This window comes from Elephas maximus, chromosome 26, assembly GCF_024166365.1.
Source record: "Elephas maximus indicus isolate mEleMax1 chromosome 26, mEleMax1 primary haplotype, whole genome shotgun sequence".
Classification (NCBI taxonomy): Eukaryota; Metazoa; Chordata; class Mammalia; order Proboscidea; family Elephantidae; genus Elephas; species Elephas maximus.
This window is the reverse complement of record NC_064844.1, coordinates 425,786-448,589: the sequence shown is the minus strand read 5'-3', so window position 1 is coordinate 448,589 and position 22,804 is coordinate 425,786. Positions and strand designations below refer to the sequence as shown.

The 22,804-nt window shown below is 40.3% G+C and overlaps 1 protein-coding gene across 1 annotated transcript in view; it reads left to right on the top strand.

Annotated features, from left to right (window-relative positions):
• Positions 1-22,804, top strand: part of COMMD1 (copper metabolism domain containing 1) — a 114,361-nt gene that overhangs the window by 5,964 nt on the left and 85,593 nt on the right. The window lies entirely within an intron of this gene.

Genomic DNA, 22,804 nt, shown 5'->3' with positions numbered 1-22,804 from the left:
TCTCTCTCTCTTTTGTTTTTTGGTTCTCCTTTTTGATAGATTTTTTTTCAGCTTTATCTTCTAGCCTTTTAATTGAATTTTTGATTTGATCATGTTTTTAATTTCTAAGAGTTCACTTTTTTAAGGACAGTATGCTATGTTTAACCTTGCTTTTTTAAAACACAAAAGGGGCATACTATACATAAGGTTCTAATCGTGGCTTTTTTTTTTTTTAATCATCTTGATTCTGTTTTTTACTCTATCCTTCAGTATTAGGAATTTAGTCCATTTATACCCAGTGCTGGTGAAAACTTTTTTCATACGCCTTTGAAGAACATTCTGATGCTAAGATGTTTTTGAGTACAGTGTAGGTAGAAGATTAAATTCTTACCAAGTGACATCCATTTCATCTTTCCAGTATTCTGATAGTTTAATGTTTTGCATACTGTGTATTATTTTAGGGAGAAAATGGGAATTTGATCCTAATTACTAAATATCTTGAAAATTGTGTGGGAAGTTTTTACAGTAAAAGGCAGAGGCTTAAAATAAGTTTATAAAACGTCTAGAATTGACCGTCTGAGTGTTTTTTTTTTTTTTTTTTTAATGAAAGGATGGTACTGTCAGCTTCTATATTTGAGATTTATTCTTGTGGAATTTATCAAGTACCTCATTCTTGTTAAAAAAAAAAAAAGTTCTGAAAAAACCAGCATGCTTTTTAATGTTGAGCTTTTTTCCCTTTTTGCAGTAGAGTTTTTTCATTTATTTTGTACTGTAGAAGTTTTATTACGTACAGTACTTTTAATCTGTTGTTCTCACTTTACAAATGAGGAAGATGTATAAAACGGTACCTTTTTAAAAATTTTTATTGTGCTTTAAGTAAAAGCTTACAAATCAAGTCAGTCTCTCATTTAAAATCTTAAACACACACCTTCCTATGTACTCCTAGCTGCTCTCCCCCTAATGAGACGGCATACTCCTCTCCACCCTGTATTCCCACGTCCATTCAGCCAGCTTCTGTCCTTCTCTGCCTTCTCATCTCCCCTCCATACAAGAGCTGCCCACATAGTCTCATGTGTCTACTTGAGCCAAGAAGCTCACTCCTCACCAGTATCATTTTTAGTCCAGTCCAATCCCTGTCTGAAGAGTTGGCTTTGGGAATGGTTCCAGTCTTGGGCTAACAGAAGGTCCGGGAACCATGACCTCTGGGGTCCTTCTGGTCTCAGTCAGACCATTAAGTCTGGTTTTTTAATGAGAATTTGAGGTCTGCACCCCCCTGCTCTCCTGTTCCATGTGTATGTATGGTGTGTATGTCGGTTGTAGCCGGGGATCATCTAGTTCTTCTGGTCTCAGGCTGATGTAGTCCCTGGTTCGTGTAGCCCTTCCTGTCTCTTGGGCTCATAATTACCTTGTGTCTTTGGTGTTCTTCATTCTCCTTTGCTCCAGGTGGGTTGAGGCCAACTGACACATCTTAGATGGCCGCTTGCTAGTGTTTAAGACCCCAGACCCGACTCTCCAAAGTGGGATGCAGAATGCTTTCTTAATAGATTTTATTATGCTGGTTGATCTAGATGTCCCCTGAAACCGTAGTCCCCAAACCCCTGCCCCTGCCACTCTGGCCTTTGAAGCATTCGGTTTATTCAGGAAACTTCTTTGCTTTTGGTTTAGTCCAGTTGTACTGACCTCTCTTGTATTGCGTTTTGTCTTTCCCTTCACCTAAAATAGTTTTTGTTTTCTAATTAGCGAATACTCTCCCTCCCTCCCCACCCTCGTAACCATCAAAGAATATTTTCTTTGGTGTTTGAACTATTTCTTGAGTTCTTGTAATAGTGGTCTCATACAATGTTTGTCCTTTTGCAGCTGATTAACTGCACTCAGCATAGTGCCTTCCAGATTCCTCTGTGTTATGAAACGTTTCGCGGATTCATCAGTTTTTTACCGATGCGTAGTATTCCATTGCGTGAATGTGCCAAAATTTATTTAACCATTCATCCATTCATGGGCACCTTGGTTGCTTCCATCTTTTTGCTATTGTAAACAGTGTTGCAGTGAACATGGGTGTGCATGTGTCTGTTCGTGTAAAGGCTCTTATTTCTCTAGGCTATATTCCAAGGAGCGGGATTGCTGGATCATATGGTAGTTCTATTTCTAGCTTTTTAAGGAAGCACCAAATCGATTTCCAAAGTGGTTGTACCATTTGACATTCCCACCAGCAGTGTAGAAGTGTTCCAGTCTCTCCACAGTCTTTCCAGCATTTATTATTTTGTGTTTTTTGGCTTAATGCCATCCTTGTTGGAGTGAGATGGAATCTCATTGTAGTTTTGGTTTGTATTTCTCTAATGGCTAATGATCATGAGCATTTCCTCATGTGTCTGTTAGCTACCTGAATGTCTTCTTTAGTGAAGTACCTGTTGAGATCCTTTGCCCATTTTTTTTATTGGGTTGTTTTTCTTTTTGTTTTTGAGTTTTTGCAGTATCATGTAGGTTTTAGAGACCAGACACTGCAAATGTCATAGGTAAAAACTTTTTCCCGGTCTGTAGGTAATCTTATTACTCTTTTGGTGAAGTCTGGGTGAGCATAGGTGTCTGATTTTTAGGAGCTCCCAGTTATCTAGTTTCTCTTCTGCTGTTTGTGCATTTTAGTAATGTTTTGTATACTGTTTATGCCATGTATTAGGGCTCCTAGCATTGTCCCTATTTTTTCTTCCATGATCTTTATAGTTTTAGATTTTATATTTAGATCTTTGATCCATTTTGAGTTAGTTTTTGTGCATGGTATGAGGTATGGGTCTTGTCTCATTTTTTGCAGATGGATATCCAGTTTTGCCAGCACCATTTGTTAAACAGTCTGTCTTTTCCCCACTTAACTGACTTTGGGCGTTTGTCAAATATCAGCTGCTCATATGTGGGTGGACTTATGTCTGGATTCTCAGTTCTGTTCCGTTGGTCCATGTATCTGTTGTACCAGTACCAGGCTGTTTAGACCACGGTGGTGGTGTAATATTAAAACAGCACCTTCTTATACTTCAGAGAGATGTTAAAAGTGAGTGTTACCCATACACATGTGGAACAGCGAATATTAAGTAATAAGAAAACAACTTGAGTAAAATGGATGCAAATTATGTGGTCTTAAAATGTAGATTGTTACTTGTTGTTCGGCACCATCGAGTTGGCTCTGACTCAGCCGCCCTGTATGTAACAGAACAGAACAGTGCCTGGTCCTCGTCATCCTCACAATCCTTAGTATGTTTGTGCCTGTTGTTTCGGCCGCTGTGTCACTCCATCTCAATGAGGATCTCCCTCTTTTTCGATAACCCTCAGCTTTACCAAGCATGATGTCCTTCTCCAGGAATTGGCCCCTTCTGAAAACGTGTCCAACGTAAGTGAGACAGTCTCACCATCCTCCCTTCTAAGGAGCATTCTGACTGCACTTCCTCCAAGACGGATTTGTTCACTCTTTTGGCAGTGGAATCCATGGTATATTCAGTATTCTTAGCCAATTTGAATGCATCAGTTCTCCTCACAGTCTTCCTTTTTCATTTGCCAGCTTTTGCATGTGAGGTGATTGAAGATAACACGGCTTGAGTCAGGTATATCTTAGTCATCAGAGTGATATCTTTGCTTTTAAGCACTTTAAAAAGGTCTTTTGCAGCAGATTTGCTCAATGCAACACGTCATTTGATTTCTTTTTAAAAATACTTTTTTTCTCTTTCCAGTGAAAGTTTGCACAGCAAATTCGGTTCCCATTTGACAATTTCTATACAAATTGTTCACTAACATTAGTTACATTTTTCACAATATGTCAACTCGTTAATTGTGTTCTGCTTTTTCTGTTTCTAGAACTCCAGTTTTCCTTGCCCCCTTATCTTCTCATCTTTGCTTTAGATTAATCGTTGACCTCCTGCCTCACATAGATGGTTTTTTAATGGAGTACCATACTCACAGGTAATGTCCTTTATGTTGTGTGCCAGTCTGTGATTTTGTTCAGAGGCAACTTAAGGGGATAGCTTAGGTTCAAGGTTTAAAGAGTATCTCAGGGCGATAGTCTCAGGGAGTCCTCTCTCTAGTCTTAACTGGTCCAGTAAGTCTGTACTTTTTAAGAATTTGAGTTCTGTTCTACCTTTTTTAATCTTTCTATCAGGGTTCATCTGTTGTGGCCCTGATCAGAATGGCTGGGCACCAACTAGTTCTTCTGGTCTCAGAGTAGATGAGGCTGGGACTCATGAAGGTTGTTAGCCCTGTAGACTAGTCTCTTCTCTGAGACTTTGGTTTCCTTCTTTCTCTTTCGCTCACATTGTTTGATTTCTTGACTGCTGTTTTCATGGGCATGGATTGTTGATCCATGAAGAATGAAGTACTTGGCAACTACAATTTATTTGCCATTTATCATGTTCTTGTTTACTGGTTCAGTTGTGAGGATTTATGTTTTCTTTACTGAAGGCTGTGGTCTTTGATCTTCATCAGCAAGTGCTTTAAGTCGTCTTCACTTTCAGCATGCAAGGTGGTGCCATCTGCATATCACGGGTTGTTAATGAGTTGTCCTCCAGTCCTGATGCCGTGTTCTTCATATAGTCCGGCTTCTTGGACTATACAGCATACAGACTGAATAAGCACGGTGGAAGGATACAACTCTGACACATACCGTGTCTGACTTCAGACCAAACAGTATCTCCATGTTCTGTCCAAATGACTGCTGCTTGACCTAGGTACAAGTGCCACATGAGCACAATTTAGTGTTGTAGAATTCCCGTTCTTCGCAATGTTACCCATAACTTGTTATGATCCGAACAGTTGAGTGCCTTTGCATAGTCAGCAAAACAGAGGTAAACATCTTTTTGGCGTTTTCTGCTTTCGGCCAAGATCCATCAGACATCAGCAATGATATCCCTGATTCTGTGTCCTCTTCTGAATCTGGCTTGAATTTCTGACAGCTCCTTGTCGATGTACGGCTGCAGCCATTTTTTAATTATCTTTGGCAGAATTTTGCATGTGGTATTAATGCTGTTGTTCAATAATTTCCACATTCCATTTGATCCCTTTCTTTGGGCTGGCCATGAATATGGATCTCCTCCAGTCAGTTGACCGGGTAGCTGTCTTCCAAATTTCTTGGCATAGACGAGTGAGCGCTTCCAGCGCTGCATCTGCTTGTTGAAGCATCTCAGTTAGTATTCCGCCAGTTCCTGGAGCCTTGTTTTTCACCGGTGCCTTGGGTGCAGCTTGGCCTTCTTCCTTCAGTACCGTCAGTTCCTGATCTTGCTGCCTCCTGAAATGGTTGAACACTGACCATTTTGGTACAGTGCCCCTCTGTATTCTTTTTGATACAGTGACCTCGTGCATTCCTTCTGTCGTCTTTTGAGGCTACCTGTGTCATTCAGCATTTTGCCCACAGGATCTTAAAGTATTACAACTCAAGGTGTGAATTTTTTCTTCAGTTCTTTCACCTTGAGGACCCTTTTGCTTTTTTAACTCCAGGTCTTTGCACATTTCAGTATAGTATTTACCTGTCTTCTCGAGCCACCATTTGAATTCCCCTGTTCAGATCTTTTGCTTCATCGTTTCTTCCATTCGCTTTAGCTACTGTGCACTCGAGCAAGTTTCAGAGTTTGTCCTGACATCCATTTTGGGCGTTTCCTTCTTTCCTGTTTTTTAAATGATCTTTTACTTTCTTCGTGTACGATATCCTTGGGTCACTTGTCTTGGATTGTCACTGTTCGGTGCATCAGATCTGTCCTTGAGATGGTCTGTAAATTCAGGTGGGATGTGTTTAAGGTTGTAGTTTGGCTCTTGTGAACCTGCTTTGATTTTCTTCAGCTTCAACTTGAAGTTGCCTATGAGCAGTGTATGGTTTGTTCTGCAGTCAGCTCCTGGCCATGTCCTGACTGATGATACTGAGTTTCTCCATCGTTTCTTTCCACAGATGTAGTTGATTTGATTCCTGCATATTCCATCTGGCAAGGTCCATATGTATAGCTGTCCTTCATGTTGTTGAAAAAAGTTACTTCTGATGAATAAATCACTGGTCTTGCAGAAGTGTATCATGCAGTCTGTGGCATTCCTATCACAAAGGCTGTATTTTCCAACTACTGATCCTCTTTCTTTGTTTCCAACTTTCAGATTCCAATCACCAGTGATTATCAGTGCATTGTAATTTCATGTTTGATCAATTTCTCACCGTAGCAGCTTATAAAAATCTTCAATTTATCTTTGGCATTAGTGGTTGGTGCTTAAATTTGACTAACAGTGATATTAACTGGCCTTCCTTGTAGGCGTGTGGATATTCTATCACTGAGAGCGTTGTACTTCAGGGTAGATCTTCAAAGGCAACACCGTTCCTCTTCAATTTGTCATTCCCAGCATGGCAGACTATGTCTGATTCAAAATGACCAATACCAGTCCATGTCTGCTCACTAATGCCTGGAATATCGATCTTCAAGTGTTTCATTTCATTTTTTTAAAAGGTCTATTGATTTTTTTTTTTTAATTATTGTGGTGAGATATATATGTATTAAGACGTGCCATTGTAACCATTTTTCCATTTCATTTTTGATGACTTCCAATTTTCCTTGTCTCATACTTTGTACATTTCATGTTACGATTACCAATGGATGTTTGCAACTGTGTGGGTTGTGTCACACCAGCAAACGAAGGTCCTGAAAGCTTTACTCCATTCACATCACTAAGGTTGACTCTACTTTGAGGAGGCAGCTCTTCCCCAGTTGTATTTTGAGTGCCTTCTGGAAACCCTGGTGGCACAGTAGTGAAGAGCTACGGCTGCTAACCAAATGGTTGGCAGTTTGAATCCCCCAGGCACACCTTGGAAACCCTATGGGGTAGTTCTACTCTGTCCTATAGGTTTGCTATGAGTTGGAATTTACTCAACAGAGCGGGTTTGATTTTTTTATTTTCCACCTGGAGGAACTCATTTTCCAGCCTTATACTGGACAGTGTTCTGTTTTTATTTATAAGGTTTTCTTTGGCTATTCCCCCCCCCCGCCCCGATTTAGATTGCTGGGTCCTTCTTCCTAGTACATCTAGCCTGGAAGCTCTGCTGAAACCTGTCCACCATGGGCGAACTTGCTGGTGTTTGAGATCCCGGCAGCATACCTTCCGGAATCACAGCAGCATGGAAGCCACCACATTACAAAAAGCTGACAGACAGGTGGTGGAAGGAGTTCAGGTTAGGAGATCTGAACAGAAAAAAGCGGTGACATTTCACTTACTCAATTAAACTTACAGGTTTCATTTGTCTCTTAATTATAAACAGTAATTCTGTTTTTCTACTTTAGGTGGCAGTAGAGTACTGGCTTACCAATGTAATGATAAAATACTCTGGAAACATGTTTAAAATGTTCCCTCTCGAATGTTCTAGTTCAGAAGACACTTAACTCTTGGCTTCTCAGCAATAAGGGTTTCTTATCCAAAAAGAAATCTAAATATTTGGAGTGATATTTTGAATTTAGGCGTACTATTTTCTGGAAAATTTAAAGTTCTATGAACATATTTACATTCGTTTTGGTATAGTTCTCTAGTTACAGAAATTCCAGTTTCATTGATCATTTTGAGAGTTTAGGTGGTAACTTATGAACTGCATTCTTTGTTCTCTGCAGGATTGGCAGTCCACTCTTTGATAGGATATTACTGCTTTGTGTCACTGGTCATCACATGATAAGTTAGCAATTGCACGTTATTACCCAGTTGGGGTTTGCAGAGTCTTTTAATATGCTGACATGAACTGTAGTGAAATATTCTTTAAGTTTTATTTTACTTTATTTCTTTAGGGGAAAACCCATAATAATTGAAGTTTTATTTTTTGGTGCTCCTTTTTATTAAAGCAAATATTCTGAGCCTGGAAACTTAACTTGGCTTGAAGGAGTTCCTGAGTAAGGAGATTTTAAAGAACATTTCTAATTTTGTTTGTTTTTTTGTATGCTTCTGAGCCAGTTCCTAGAGTCACTATGATCTTTGGTTCACTTAATAAATATTTACTGAGCTCCTATTGTGCTATAAACTCTACACTGTACATAGAAATGAATGTCACAGCGCCTGTCTTAAAGGTCCGATGTATGATAAATGCTATAAGAAGATATAAGTGATAAGGTCTGGTGGAATATGTCTTCATTTTAAACTAGAGGAATATGAAAAATCAAGATTTTTGTCTTAATAAAACACCCATAATTTTTGACTTTGTCTTAATTTAGAATATAATTTTAATAAATTTCAACATCCACTAGGGTTCCGCTTTAGTGAAAATATGTGTTTCAACTAATTGCTTTTGTTTTAAACCACATTACGCTAAATTATAGAAATTTTGTTATGGCATCTGTTTGAATTAAAACTCGCCCCTCGTGTGCTTTATATCTATAGGGTTAGCTTTTAATGTCTATGTGTGCCGCTCTGGGATCATCTCTGAGAGGTATTGTGGACCTTGTTCCCTGTTGTGACATCTGGTAGAGGTGCACCTCTCTTTGCTGTTTCCAGCAGATCTACTTCTGAACAGGTTTCTGCCATGTGTGAAATCCTTAGATTTGTATTACATTTATCCTAAGTGTATGCTACATTCTTAAGAAATAAATCATTTCTTCAAAAATGTGTTCATTCAGTCAAATGCTGGGCCCCGAGCCTGGCACTGGAAGCATTAGTGAACCATACAGACAGCTTCCCTGCCTCCTGGAGGTGACCTTCAAGGGTTAGGATATCCTGACAGTAAACAAGAATATGCGTGTAAAGGAATGAAAGCAGAAAATCTATTCATTTTTTATGTACTTCACTCCTTTTTCTTCTAATCATTTTTTTTAATATCAATGACAGGAATTTACCTGGGATAATAACTCTTATGTCACTAGTATCTTTGACTTTCTTATAAGAAAACCACTAGATTTTATTCACAATCGAGGTGATAAATGTTAATGTATTAATTTTATATTGATTTGATGTTTAGAACAGAATCTCATTATTTTTTTATGATCCAGTTTTGCTTGATATAGTAAATCCCTTCCTATAGACGTATAAAGCAACTTTATTGAGAATCACACACCAATGGTTCCTACTCCCACAAATATTTCATACCTCTAATTTACTTTTCTTTAGATTCTCTATCTTTGGAGTCAGTGTATCTCTTCTGGCTTTTCAGGTAGTTCTTTAGAAAGGATACTTATATTTAATTTTTTAAAACTTTTTGGTTTTAGATATAGCACTGCAGTGAGTTCTGACACCAACACTCAGAGTTAGGCCAAACTTCACAGGTTAAGGGCACAGTCCTCCACAAGACCACTCTCACTTCAGACACCAGTCACAAGCTCAGGGGTCCCCAGGCCAACCTAACTTTTCTGACCAGCTGGATACAAATTCAGGAATCGCCACTACCTCCTTAGGCTTGATAATTTGTTAGAATGACTCACAGAACTCAGGAAAGCGCTATAGTTATGATTTACAGTTTTGTTATGCCAAAATAAATAAATAAATAAACCAAACCTGTTGCCATCAAGTTGATTCTGACTCATAGCGACCCTATAGGTCAGAACTGCCCTATAGAGTTTCCAAGGAGTGGCTGGTGGATTCGAACTACTGACCTTTTGGTTAGCAGCCGTAGCACTTAACCACTGTGCCACCAGTTTCCTTCTTATGGCAAAGCGTTTCAAATTAGAACCTGCCAAAGGGAGAGATGCATACGGTGAGGTCTGGGAGGGTCCCAAACATGCAGCTCCTGTTGTTTCCAGGGTCACATCACCCTCGTGGCACATTGACGTGTGATAGTCTGCAGAATATTGTCAGTCAGGGAAACTCACTGGAGCCTTGGCGTTCAGAGTTTTTACTGAGACTTCATTATGTATTCATTGAGTCACTGACCATGTGATTGATCTCAAATTTCCAACCTCTCTCTCCTCCCCAGAGGTTGTTCTGATATCATGTGGTTCAACGCTCCAAACGTCTGATCCCATGGTTGGTCTTTCTGGTGTGGCTAGCCCCCATCCTGAGTCAGGTGTTCTAAACTATCAGGTATTCTACAAGGGGCCCAGCATGAATAATGAAGGTACTCCAGTCCGAGGGTTAGGAGGTCACCACCCAAGAACTGAAGTCAAAGGCCAGACCTCTCTTTGGGTAGAATAAGTTCTCCATTTCCCAAGCGTGTGGACAGAAAAGTGCACAAGCCACACATGGACAGCTTAATGCATTTTCACCTCTGAACATACCCATTTACCCAGAATCCATTAAGAAACAGAACACTACCAGCACCCCATTGCTACTAGGTCTTCCAATCACTAGGTCCCCACCCCACGGGAACTGCTTTCTTAACCTCTGGTGGTATAGCCTAGTTTTTCCTGTTTGTGAACTTTATGTGAATGAAATATTATAGTAAGTGCACATTTGTCTCAGACTTCTTTTGCTCAATATTATATTTGTGAGGTTCAGCATTTTTGCACATAGTTAAGATCATTCATTCTCTGTGCTGTAGGATAGGGGCCTGCAAACTATAGCCCCTGGGCTAAATCTGGCCCCCTGCCTATTTTTGTACAACACCGAACTAAGAGTGGTTTTTATATTTTTAAATGGTTGCGGGGGAGGGGGGCAAAAGAATAATATTTATGACAAATGAAAGTCATATGGTATTCACATTTCAGTGTCTGCAATACAGCTTATTGGAGCACAGCTACGCTTATTTGTCTACGTGTCGTGTACAGTTGTCTTCACTCTACAAGGGCAGGATGGAGTAATGCCACAGAGACCAGATGACTGACAAAGCCTTTACAGAAAACATTTGCAACCCCTGTAGTCACACCAGTGTACGGATACACCACAGTGTGCCCGTTCTGCTGTTGGTGAGCATTTGGAAGTGTCCAGCCTTTACCTATTTTTTATTCTTAAAATTTAGCCTGTGTTTTTTCATTACGTCTCCTCTACTGCGTAAAGGACTATTTTTTGTTTACTCACAGACCAGTTGATTTTACGAGATTTTGTATTGTTTCACTTGGCTCTATTTTGCCCTTACAAATAGGTTATGAGTAGGAACCTGTGCTCTGACTTCTATTTTTTTAAACCCCTTTGTAACTGAGTCATATATCAGTCAATAAATTTATAGGTTCTTCTCCCTCAGCATATATGTTACAGCTTCTCCAGTGGTTCTTCAGGAGTCTTCTTAACTAGCATGGCTAGTACAGCACTTGTCTTTTCTCTCATTCTCATTTTTCTCCATAATTAAGTAATTTAAAATTCCACAGCCTCAGGGCTTCTTCTCCTGTTGCAGACCTGTGAACTTCAGGTGATAGTGGGCTCTGCTTATAATGAGAGACCACCTCTAAGCAACTCATTGTTAAACAGTAATTTTTTTGGTTTTAAACATAAATGTTCACTTATACACTTGAGTTGAATGCTACACTGAGCAAGTGCCCTTTCCCACAAAAAGGGCATTATTGGTTGTCAGCATTACTGCAGAGATAGTCTAAAAATGAAGGAGGAAGGGGAAAACATGCATTTTTTTACTTTGCAGTTGCTTCTAGAGACTTCTTACACTTTGTGAGGTTTAGTTTTTTTTCTCCTCTTGCAGTTTTGTGCATCTTGGAATTTGATTAGAATAAACAAATGTGGAGCAATTCCGGAGACACTGTTAATTGTTATTATGAACATCTGGCCAAGGATTGCATATTGCCTATCTCAGAGGAAGATAAGATGGGGATAAACATCTGCTTGGAGAAAAATGATTAAGAATCAAGTTCAGAGAATCACTGTTGACTTTGTATGCATGGTTTCTGGGTCAGCGTGTAAATTTTTCCAGAGTGAGTAAAATTGTAGATCTTTTTTTTGAATGGCAGTGTAATTGTCATGGATTGAATCGTTCCCCCCCCCGCCAAATGTGTCAACTTGGCTAAGCCTTGATTCCCAGTATTGTGTGATTGTCCTCCATTTTGTGATCTGCTGTAATTTTCCTGTGTGTTGTAAATCCTCATCCTGGCCCTTGGTTAATGATGTAAGATTAGGTTATGTTAAAGAGGATTAGGGTGGGATGAAATACCCTTACTCAGGTCATAGCCCTGATCCGATATAAGGGGAGTTTTCCTGAGATGTGGCTTGCATTACCTTCTTACCACCAAGAAAGAAGAGCTGGAAGCAGAGCATGTCCTTTGGACCTGGAGTCCCTGCACTAAGAAACTCTTAGACCCGGGGAAGATCGATGACAAGCACCTTCCCCCAGAGTCAACAGAGAAAGCCCTCCCCTGGATCTGGTACCCTGAATTTTGAGTTCTAGCCTCCTCAAGTGTGAAAGAATAAATTTCTCTTTGTTAAAGCCATCCACTTGTGGTATTTCTGTTGTAGCAGCACTAGATAACTAAGACAGTAATTTAATATGATCCTAATGTAATGCTCTGTAATTAGACTTGGGTAATGTGGAAGGCAGAAAATTACTTTCAAGATATCCACCTCAAGAGATTTTGCTAAGGCAGGTACAAAGCTGTTCTTTCAGGTATTCGGAATATTAAGATTTGAAAGTTGGCGTGATTAGTGGACTTGCAAACAGAAACCACTTTTTTTTGTTATGAATTTATTATAAGAAGTATTAGGGAAAATATAACTTGTCAGATCCATGTTTTCACAACTACTGTCACTTAAAATGAAGTTATTTGAAAGTAAGCAAATACAAAAGAAAATATGGCAGTAAATAATAATACAGGTAGTCAAGGACTGAGCAGAAATTACTGAGATAGGATATAAAGTAAGGGAAACAGCATTATCTCATAGGATCAGTGAAGGGGAAAGAGACAATGAGAAGAGGAAAAAAATGGGGAAAGGTAAAGGGTGGGGGAGAGAGGAGAGAGCCCCCAACCAGACCAGTCCCTGCAACCAGAATGCATATAAGTGGTGCCAAGTGGAGGAAGCACACATACCCCTCCCTTGGAAATATAAAGTACAGGAGGCACTCATCTCCAGCCTCCAGTCATCCTTTCCCTCATAGCCCTGAGCCAAGAAGCATAGCATCCCTCCTGCCCAGGTCTATGTTCATTCATTCAGCTGATAGTTACTGAGTGCCAGGCACCAATACAAAGATGAGTAAGACACATTTCCTGGTCTCAAGAAGCTTATGTTCTAGGGGGAGTAGCTACCGTTTATAGCTCACCTTACCTAAAGCCATCTGCAATCTTCGCAGCAGTATCCAAAGATGGGTACTATGCCGTTTAACAGAAAAGAAAATAGGTTCACACAAGAAAGATGAGTTGCACACTGTTAAACACCTAGTAAGCGGCAGAGTTAGGTGTCTGACCCCAAATCCATTGCTCCTTCTTCTGCATCAGGCTATCATCCTGGTGTGCACAGCCCCCACCCCTCAGCCGTCCACCGCATTACTTCTGCACGCACACACATGCTCACACAGACACTCAGATCCCTTAAGACAGTGACTGTCAGACTATCTGTAGTAAAGGAGCAGTTTGTTTTTCCCCAGTACGTCATGGGCTGATGTTTTTATAAAATACAATTAAAACGAATTACTAGAAAAACAATCACATGTTCAGTTATCCTGAAAACGTCAAGTGCTATAGAAGGTTATAGATGCTTACCCTGTATTTCTGTGCTTACCTTTTTGTGGACTAGTCAGAAACAGTTCAGGGACCAGCATGGATCTGCAAACTACAGTTTGAGTGCATTGGCCTGAAAACACAGCGCCTACATACATACACTTAGGCCTGAGAAAGTAAATGCTGGAGAGCAGGATTCTTGTGTCCACCACTGGGATGGAGAACGGGGTATGGTGGGATATCTCACCTCCCTTTGCCTCACCCTCTCACCTGTTTCCGGGGTGGGTACTGTATGTTGTCGACAGGATACAGGCAGGAAGGAAGGGCCTGGGGCAGGCCTGGGACCTCAAGGCAAGATCCAACAGGAGTGAGGCAGGGAGAGATAATGGGCACTCTGTCTACCTGCTCTGGAATTCACTTTGGTTGTACCAGGTCTCTCCTTTCCCAAGCCTCCAGTATCTTCACTCCTTTATGGGGAGATTCAGGAAAGTGAGGCTCAGGTGAGAGGTGCTTCCATGGGGGATACCTCTGTGTGGAAGGAATCCTAGCACTTCCTGGGAGCTCTTTCAAAGGATCTCCAAGCACTTTTTTTTGGCCTAGTTATTGAATTTTTTATTTTTTTTTCTGTTGTTGAAAATATACACAGCAAAACATACACCGGCTCAACAATTTCTATGTATATATATATGTTTCAGGGACATTGAGTACATTCTTCAAGTTGTGTAAGCATTCTCACTCTCCTTTTCCTCCTTCATTAAGATAAACTTACTGCCCCCTAAGTTTCCAACCTACTCGTTTGAGTTGCTGTTGTCAATTTGCTCCCATATATATCCTTCTTAAAAGAGCACAATGCTTAGGGCAGACATTCTTTACTAATTAAATTGTTTGGTTTAAAGAAGACTTTAGGGGATATTTTTGATTGAAGGTTTAGGGTTTAAAGATTATCTCAGGGCAGTAGTTTCGTGGGTTCATCCAGCCCCAGTGGTTCCAGAAAGTCTAGATTCCATTGAGAATTTGAAATTCAGTTCTGCATTTTCCCCTTTTTGATCAGGATTCTTCTGTAGAATCTTTCTTCAAAGCATTCAGTAATGGTAGCTGGGCACCATCCAGTTCTTCCCATCTCATGGCAAAGGAGGCAGTTGTTCATGGAGACAATTAACCACACCATTTTATTTCCTCCTCCTACACCTGACTGTCCTTCCTCTGTGGCTCCAGGCAAATAGGGACCTGTTGTTGTACCTTGGACAGCCCCTTGCAAGCTTTTGAGACCCCAGGCACTATGCAGTGAACTAGGAAACCACAAAACCATGATCCTAAACCTCCAAACTAAAGAACGAAATCCCATGAGGTGGTTGGTTGTACATAAGCAGCCCCAGCAACTACTCTTTTTTTTTTGTGTGTGTCATTATTGTTAATATATCTATCACACAGCTTTTGCCAATTCAACTTTTTACAAGTGTACAACTTATTGACATCAATTATATTAATTGACTGTGGAACCCCTACCCTTAATCAATGTGAATTTTTAATCATTATAAACTGAAACTCAGTGCTCAATAAGTAATAACCTGCCCTTTCCCCTTCCCTCCTGTCCCTGGTAACCACTGATAAAATTTGAACTCTATTACCTTGCCTGTTCTTATATTTTTTGAAAGCGAGGTCATACAATATGTGTCCTTTTGTAATCAACTTATTTCCCTCAGCATGATGTCTGCCCACCACTTGTCTGTCACTTTGTTGTACCGTGGTGGCTTGTGTGTTGCTGTGATGCTAGAAGCTACGCCACCAGTATTTCAAATAACAGTAGGGCCACCCATGGTGGACAGGTTTCAGTGGAGCTTCCAGACTAAGACAGACTAGGAAGAAGGACCTGATGGTCTACTTCTAAAAAAATGGGCCAGTGAAAACCTTATTAATAGCAGTGAAACATTGATATGGTGCTGAAAGATGAGCCCCTCAGGTTGGAAGGCACTCAAAAGATGATTGGGGAAGAGCTGCCTCCTCAAAGTAGAGTTGACCTTAATGACATGGATGGAGTAAAGCTTTTGGGACCTTCATTTGACTCAAAATGAGAAGAAACAGTTGCAAACATTCATTAATAATTGGAATGTGGAATTATGAATTGGGAATCTAGGGAAATTGGAAGTCCTCAAAAATGAAGTGGAACACATAAAGATCAATATCCTAGGCATTAGTGAGCTGAAATGGACTGGTATTGGCCATTTTGAATCAGACGATCATATGGTTTGCTGTGCCAGGAATGACAAATTGAAGAGGAGTGGCATCACGTTCATCATCAAAAAGAATGTTTCAAGGCCTGTGGTGAAGTTCAGTGCTGTTGGTGATAGGGTGATAGCCATACGCCTACAAGGAAGGCCAGTTAATACTCCGTTATTACAATTTACCCACCAAGCACTAATGCCAAAGATGGAAAAATTGAGGATTTTTACCAACTCCTACATGTAATCAGGATGCATTGATAATTACTGGTTGTGATCATTAAGGTTGTATGTCAACTTGGCTGTGATGTAGTTTGGCAGTCATATAATGATGTGATCATCTCTATGATGAGATTTGATGTGATTTGATCACCTCCATGATGGGATCTGCTGTGAGTAGCCAATCAGTTAAAAGGACGTTCCTTTGGGGGTGTGGCCTGCATCCAGTATAAGTGAACTTTCTCACCTGGCTGGTGGGGGTTGGCTTTTGCTCTCACTGGATCCTGCAGCTGGCTCCTGTTCATCTGACCTCCAGTTCTTGGGACTTGAGCTAGCAGCTTACCTGTCATCTTGTCTGCCAGTCTTGGGATTTGTTGGTATTTGCAGCCTGTAAGCGAGAGCCCTGTTGCCTGACTTGTTGACCTTGGGTTGGCCAGTGCCTGCTGCTTTGTGAATTCAGGAGAACTTCCAGCCTGACTCTCGGACTTGGGACATTCTAGCCTCTGCAACTGTGTGTGCCATTTTCTTGATATAAATCTCTCTCTATATATATGTTTATATGCTTCACTGGTTTTGCTTCTCTAGAGAACCTAGCGTAAGACACTGGTGATTGGAGCGCAAAGGTTGGAAACAAAGAAGGACTGGTAGTTTGAAAATATTGCCTTGGTGATAGAAACTATGCTAATCACATGATAGAATTCTGCAAGACCAACAACTTCTTCATTGCAAATATCTTTTTTTCATCAACATAAACAGTGATATACATGAGGACCTTGCCAGATGTAATACACAGGAATCAAATTGATTTCATCTGTGGAAATCGGCAGTGGATAAGCTCAATATCATCAGTCAGAACAAGGCTAGGGGCCAACTGCAGAACAGACTGTGAACTGCTTATATGGAAGTTAAATTGAAACTGAAGAAAATTGAAAGATGTCCACGAGAGCCAAATACGACTTTGAGTATATCCCATCTTAATTTAGAGACCATGTCAAGAATAGATTTGATGCATTGAACACTAATGATCGAAGACCAGATGAGTTGTTGGCTGACATCAAGGACATCATACATGAAGAAAGCAAAAGGTTATTTAAAAAATAGGGAAGAAAGAAAAGACCAAAATGAATGTCAGAAGAGACTATGAAACTTGCTCTTTAATGTTGAGTAGCTAAAGCAAAAGGAAGAAATAATGAACTAAAAGAGCAGAACAGAATATTTCAAAGGGCAGCTCGAGAAGACAAAGTATTACAATGAAATGTGTAGAGACCTGGAGTTAGAAAACCAAAAGGGAAGAACAAGCTTGGCATTTCTCAAGCTGAAATAACTGAAGGAAATATCCAAGCCCAAATTGCAGTTTTGAAGCATGCTGTGGGCAAATTATTGAACAACACAGGAAGCATCTAAAGAAGATGGAAGAAATACACAAGTCACTGTACCAAAAAGATTTGGTCAGCACTCAGCCATTTCAGAAGGTAGCGTATGATCAAGAACTGATAGTGTTGAAGGAAGAAGTCCGAGCTGCACCAAAGGTCTCGTCAATAAACAAGGCTTCAGGAATTCATAGGATAGCAATTGAGGTGTTTCAGTAAACGAGTGTCATGGTAGAAGTGCTCGCTTGTCTGTGCCAAGAAATCTGAAAGACAAATACCTGGCCAACTGACTGGAAGAGATCCATATTTTGCCTGTTCTACCAAAAGGTGATCCAACAGGATGCAGAAATTATCCAATAATATCATTAATACCACACCCAAGTGAAATTTTGCTAAAGATAATTCAAAAACGGTTGCAGCAGTACGTTGACAGGGAACTGCCAGAATTCAGGGTGGATTCAGAGGAGAGCGTGGAACGAGGAATATTGTTGCTGAAAGCAGAGAATACCAGAAATATGTTCATCTGTGTTTTATTGACTGTGCAAAGGTACTCAACTATATGGATCATAACAAATTATGGATAACATTGCAAAGAATGAGAATTCCAGAACACTTAATGGTGCTTATGAGGAACCTGGACACAGACCAAGAGGCAGTCGTTCGAACAGAACAAAGGGATACTGCATGGTTTAAAATCAGGAAACGTGTGCATCAGGGTTGTATCCTTTCATCATACCTATTCAATCTGTATGCTGAGCAAATAAATCCAGAAGCCGGACTAAATGACGAAGAACGGGGCATCAGAATTGGAGGAAGACTCATTAACAACTTAGGTTATGCAGATGATACAACCTTGTTTGCTGAAAGCAAAGAGGGTTTGAAGCACTTACTGATGAAGATCAAAAACTGCAGCCTTCAGTATGGATTATATCTCAACATTAAGAAAACAAAAGTCCTCACAAGTGGACCCATAAGCAACATCGTGACAAATAGAGAAAAGATTGAAGTTGTCAAGGATTTCATTTTACTTGGACCCACAATCAGTGCCCTTGGAAGCAGCAGTCAAGAAATCAGACAATATATTGTGTGTTGGGCAAATCTGCTGCAAAACACCTCTTTAAAATGTTAAAAAGCGAAGATATCATTTTGAGGACTAAGGTGTGCCTGACCTAAGCCATGGTATTTTCAGTTACTTCATATGCGTGTGAAAGCTGGACAATGTGTAAGGGAGAACAAAGAAGAATTGATGCCTTTGAATTATGGTGTTGGTGAAGAAGAGTGCATGTATCATGGACTGCCAGAAGAATGTACAAATCTCTCTTGGAAGAATTACACCCAGAATGCTTCTTAGAAGCGAGGAAAGCGAGACTTTGTCCTATGTACTTTCGACATGTTATCAGGAGGGACCAGTCCCTGGAGAAGGACGCCATGCTTGGTAAAGCAGAGGGTCAGCAAAAAGAGGAAGACCCTCAGTGAGATGGATTGACACAGTGGCTGCAACAATGGGCTCAAATATAACAACCAGCTGTGAGGTTGGAGCAGGATGGGGCAGTGTTTCGTTTTGTTGTATATGGGTTTATGTGAGTTGGAACCGATTCCACGGTACCTAACAAGAACAACAACATAATGCCTTTAAGCTCCATTCATGTTGTAGCATACATTAGAACTTCGTTACTCTTTCTGGCTGAGTAGTATTCCATTGTGTGTACTACATTTTGTTTATCCCTTCACCCATTGATGGGCGTTTAGATTGTTTCCACCTTTTGACTGTTGTGAATAATGCTACAGTGAACATCAGCATACATAAGTATGTTTACGTTGCTGCTTTCAGATCCCTTGGAGAAATCACCACTTCTTCTAGAGTACCTTTCAAAAAAATTTTTTTATTATTAAATTGTGAACCTTTTATCACTCTGTCTGGTTAGTCATATTCATTGATTTTCTTCTGTTTAAACGGGCAAACTTAATGATAGAATATGTGATGTTAGAGTGTTCAGTTTATTCAGGTGATGAGACAAGCTTGGAGTCTTTCATTCATTCCTGTATTCGTTAGGCTTTGTGTAAAGTGTTCTGCCAGTTACGAGGAGAGTATAGAGATGAGTAAGATGGTGTGCATTTCACAAGGAGTCTGTCTGTAGTTTAGTGGCGGATATGAACATGTATGTAAATGATAACAGTGTAAGCTAAATTTAAAGCCGTAAGAATGATGTTAGTAGCAGGATATAACGTTTAGGTTAGACCCAGAAGATCAATGAGATTTTCACAAGCAGAACAGGAGATTTCAGGTAAGGGGAATGCATTAAGTAAAAGCATGTAAGTGTGGAAATGTGTGGTGAGTTCAAGGCCTAGCAAGGTCATTGTGACTCGTGCGGTACAAGGGGATGAAGGGGACTGACTGTCAAGGTTGCTGTAGGGATACATTTGGAATTTATCGTGTGGGCAGCAAGGAGCCAGTGAAAGGTTTTGATTGGTCGGGTAACGTTAAATCAGATTTATACTTTAGAAAAGGAACTTGAATAGCGTGAAGCAGGAACTACTTCAGTTAGCTACCAAACAGTGTAGGTCTCTGCAGTGCTACAGATGGATCTACTTGTTGTGAGACGACCACACTGGCCCACCCACTTATACCCACTGTAAGGTTAGTTCCTGGTTTACTTAGCCCAGGATACAAAGTCTCTGCGGGGAAGTGTCACACAGGGCAGCAGAAAATGCAGATGTTTCAGCCTGGCGTCTCTTGAACTCAGTTGTCACTCTGCATGCAGAACTCATTTCTTGCTATCATCTGCCCTGACTCATTACCATCACAGAATGTTTAAAACTCCAGACTTGCTAAACGTGGTGTTGGTAAGGCTTCTCTTTCATCCGGTGTTCAGGTGTCTGCTGCAGTTTTCCAGCGTTATGGTTTGGATCAGACTGTACTTGGGATAAGCTGTTAGAATTGCTTTTAGTTTGCATTACAGTCACTCCGCTTCCATGATAATAACACTGTTTTAACATCTCATTTTGAAGAGGAAATTAATCCTTATGCTTACTGTTTAGTTTAGCTTGAACATAATTTTCTTTCTGAGGAATTATTAGCCATCAGAGACTTTTGGCTAATGAGTTTGACATTTTTTGTTTCAGGTAGTCAGAACCTGTGGAGTGCTGTCATTCTAACGTCTACCAAACCCTAATTGTTGGTACAGAGAGAGCAGGCGATAACCTAAACAGGAACCGGATGTGTGTTTAAGCTGTGGGGGTTTGTTCCCATCTTCCGGCACCGCTGAAGAGGCAGGTCATAACGTCAGCCCCTGGGAAACCATTCTGTCTCCTGCTCCCTTTAAGAAGCAACGCAAAACTAAAAATTTTCTTTTGAATATACATCTCTTGTTATGAAAACTGATTATTTTCTTCACAGTAACTAAGATTATTGAAACAGATAAGATTAAATAAATCATACTGATTAATTTTTTAAAATCCTGGGGACGGCTTGATTATGTGCGTTTACTTATTAGTATCTTCCATGGCATAGATGATATATTTATCCAGAATAGAATCTAGTTGCCAGCGCCAAATGGCCTTGAATTATTAAGTGTTGAAATGTTTGTATAGCTTTAAAGTCCATCTACGATGATAACATCTATGATCATAGGTTACATACGCATACAGACAAGAACGGAAACCCTGGTGGCGTACTGGTTAAGTGCTACGGCTGCTAACCAAAGGGTCGGCAGTTTGAATCCGCCAGGTGCTCCTTGGAAACTCTATGGGGGCAGATGTACTCTGTCCTATAGGGTCGCTATGAGTCAAAATCAACTCGACAGCACTGGGTTTGGTGGTTTTATAGACAAGAACTAGAAGGGAACTGAAAGAAAACGTGATTTGTTGGAATACGTTTTGTTTCCATTAGCGTAATGCTATTTTTGACAAAGTAAAGAAAGCTTGCATAGTTTACCTTAGTCTTAGTCATCTAGTGCTGCTATAACAGAAATACCACAAGCAAATAGCTTCAACAAAGAGAAATACATTTTCTCACAGTCTGATAGGCTAGAAGTCCGAATTCAGGGCTTCAGCTCCAAGGGAAGGGTTTTCTCTCTGTTTTTGAGGAAGGTCCTTGTCATCCATCTTCCCTTGGCCTAGGAGCTTCTCCGCACAGGAACCTTGATTCTAAAGACCTCTCTGCTCCCGGCACTACTTTCTTGGTGGTATAAAGTCCCCAACTCTGCTTGCTTCCCTTTCCTTTTACCTCTCGTAAGATAAAAGAATGGAAACCCTGGTGGCATAGTGGTTAAGTGCTACGGCTGCTAACCAAAAGTTCGGCAGTTCAGATCCACCAGACGCTCCATGGAAACTCTGTGGGGCAGTTCTATTCTGTCCTATAGGGTCGCTATGAGTCAGAATTGACTCGACGGCAGTGGGTTTGGTTTTCTTAGTTTAAGATAAAAGGTGGTGCAGGCCACACCCCAGGGAAACTCCCTTTACATTGGATTAGGGAAGTGACCTTAGTAAGGGTGTTAGACCCCACCCTAATCCTCTTTAAAATAGTCTAACCTTGCCTTATTAACCACAGGCAGAGATTAGGGTTTACAACACATAATGAAAATTACAATCACAAAATGGAGGACAACCACACAATACTGGAATCATGGGGTAACCAAGTTGACATATATTTTGGGGGACACAGTTCAATCCATGACAACTTTTTAGGGTATATCTAGCTAATAGCTAATATCAGAGTTGGTTTTAGTTATAATCCAGGCCATTTGTGAAGTCTTTGTGACTTCTGTTTCTTTTCAGGCACATATTTACAAAATCTTTTATTAAATTGGGTAATTTTTTACTGTATGTTTGATTATATTCTAAAAATATGGCAATTCAAGAGCAAGTGGAACGCGGGCTGCCATGGATTTCAGCAACTTTGTATATTTAAAACATTAATAATGCCTAGAACCGTATTACACTGTAACCACAGCCTGTGAATCAGGTGGGTGTTAAATGGCCTCTCGCTTTGAAATTCGTAAATTCCAGTCTTAGGTGTGTTCTTTTAGATTTTCTTTGAAATTTGACAAATGTTCTCCAGGATTGTGTTTTTCTTCAAACAAAGCAAAAGTAAAACTTGAAAACAAATCATTGTCTTATGTCAGCAGTGTGCTTGGTCATGTTGCAAGAAAAGACTGCAGATTCAGAATTTTAAAATAAAGCTTTTGCTATTATAAGACCTGCATTGCAGGAAGGAAGAAGGGGTGTGCTCACTAGACAGTGAGTTTACCAATGAAGTTCCTTAATATGTCACAATTTTTAGCTTTGTGTTTTGTAGGAGGTGGTCTTTGTGGAGAGAGGAGGGCTTCTCATGACCCCAAGGTAGAGCAGAAGGGACTCCAGGTAGTAGAGACAGACCTTAGGGTACTCAGCCTTGGAGAAGGGGTGGAGATGGAGCCACTAATCTTAGGTTGGCAGACTTCAGAAAGGCTGCTTGTTAGGCTTGCTGATAACAGATGTTTAAAAGAGATCGTTGTGTTTGGTAAAACGTGACTGT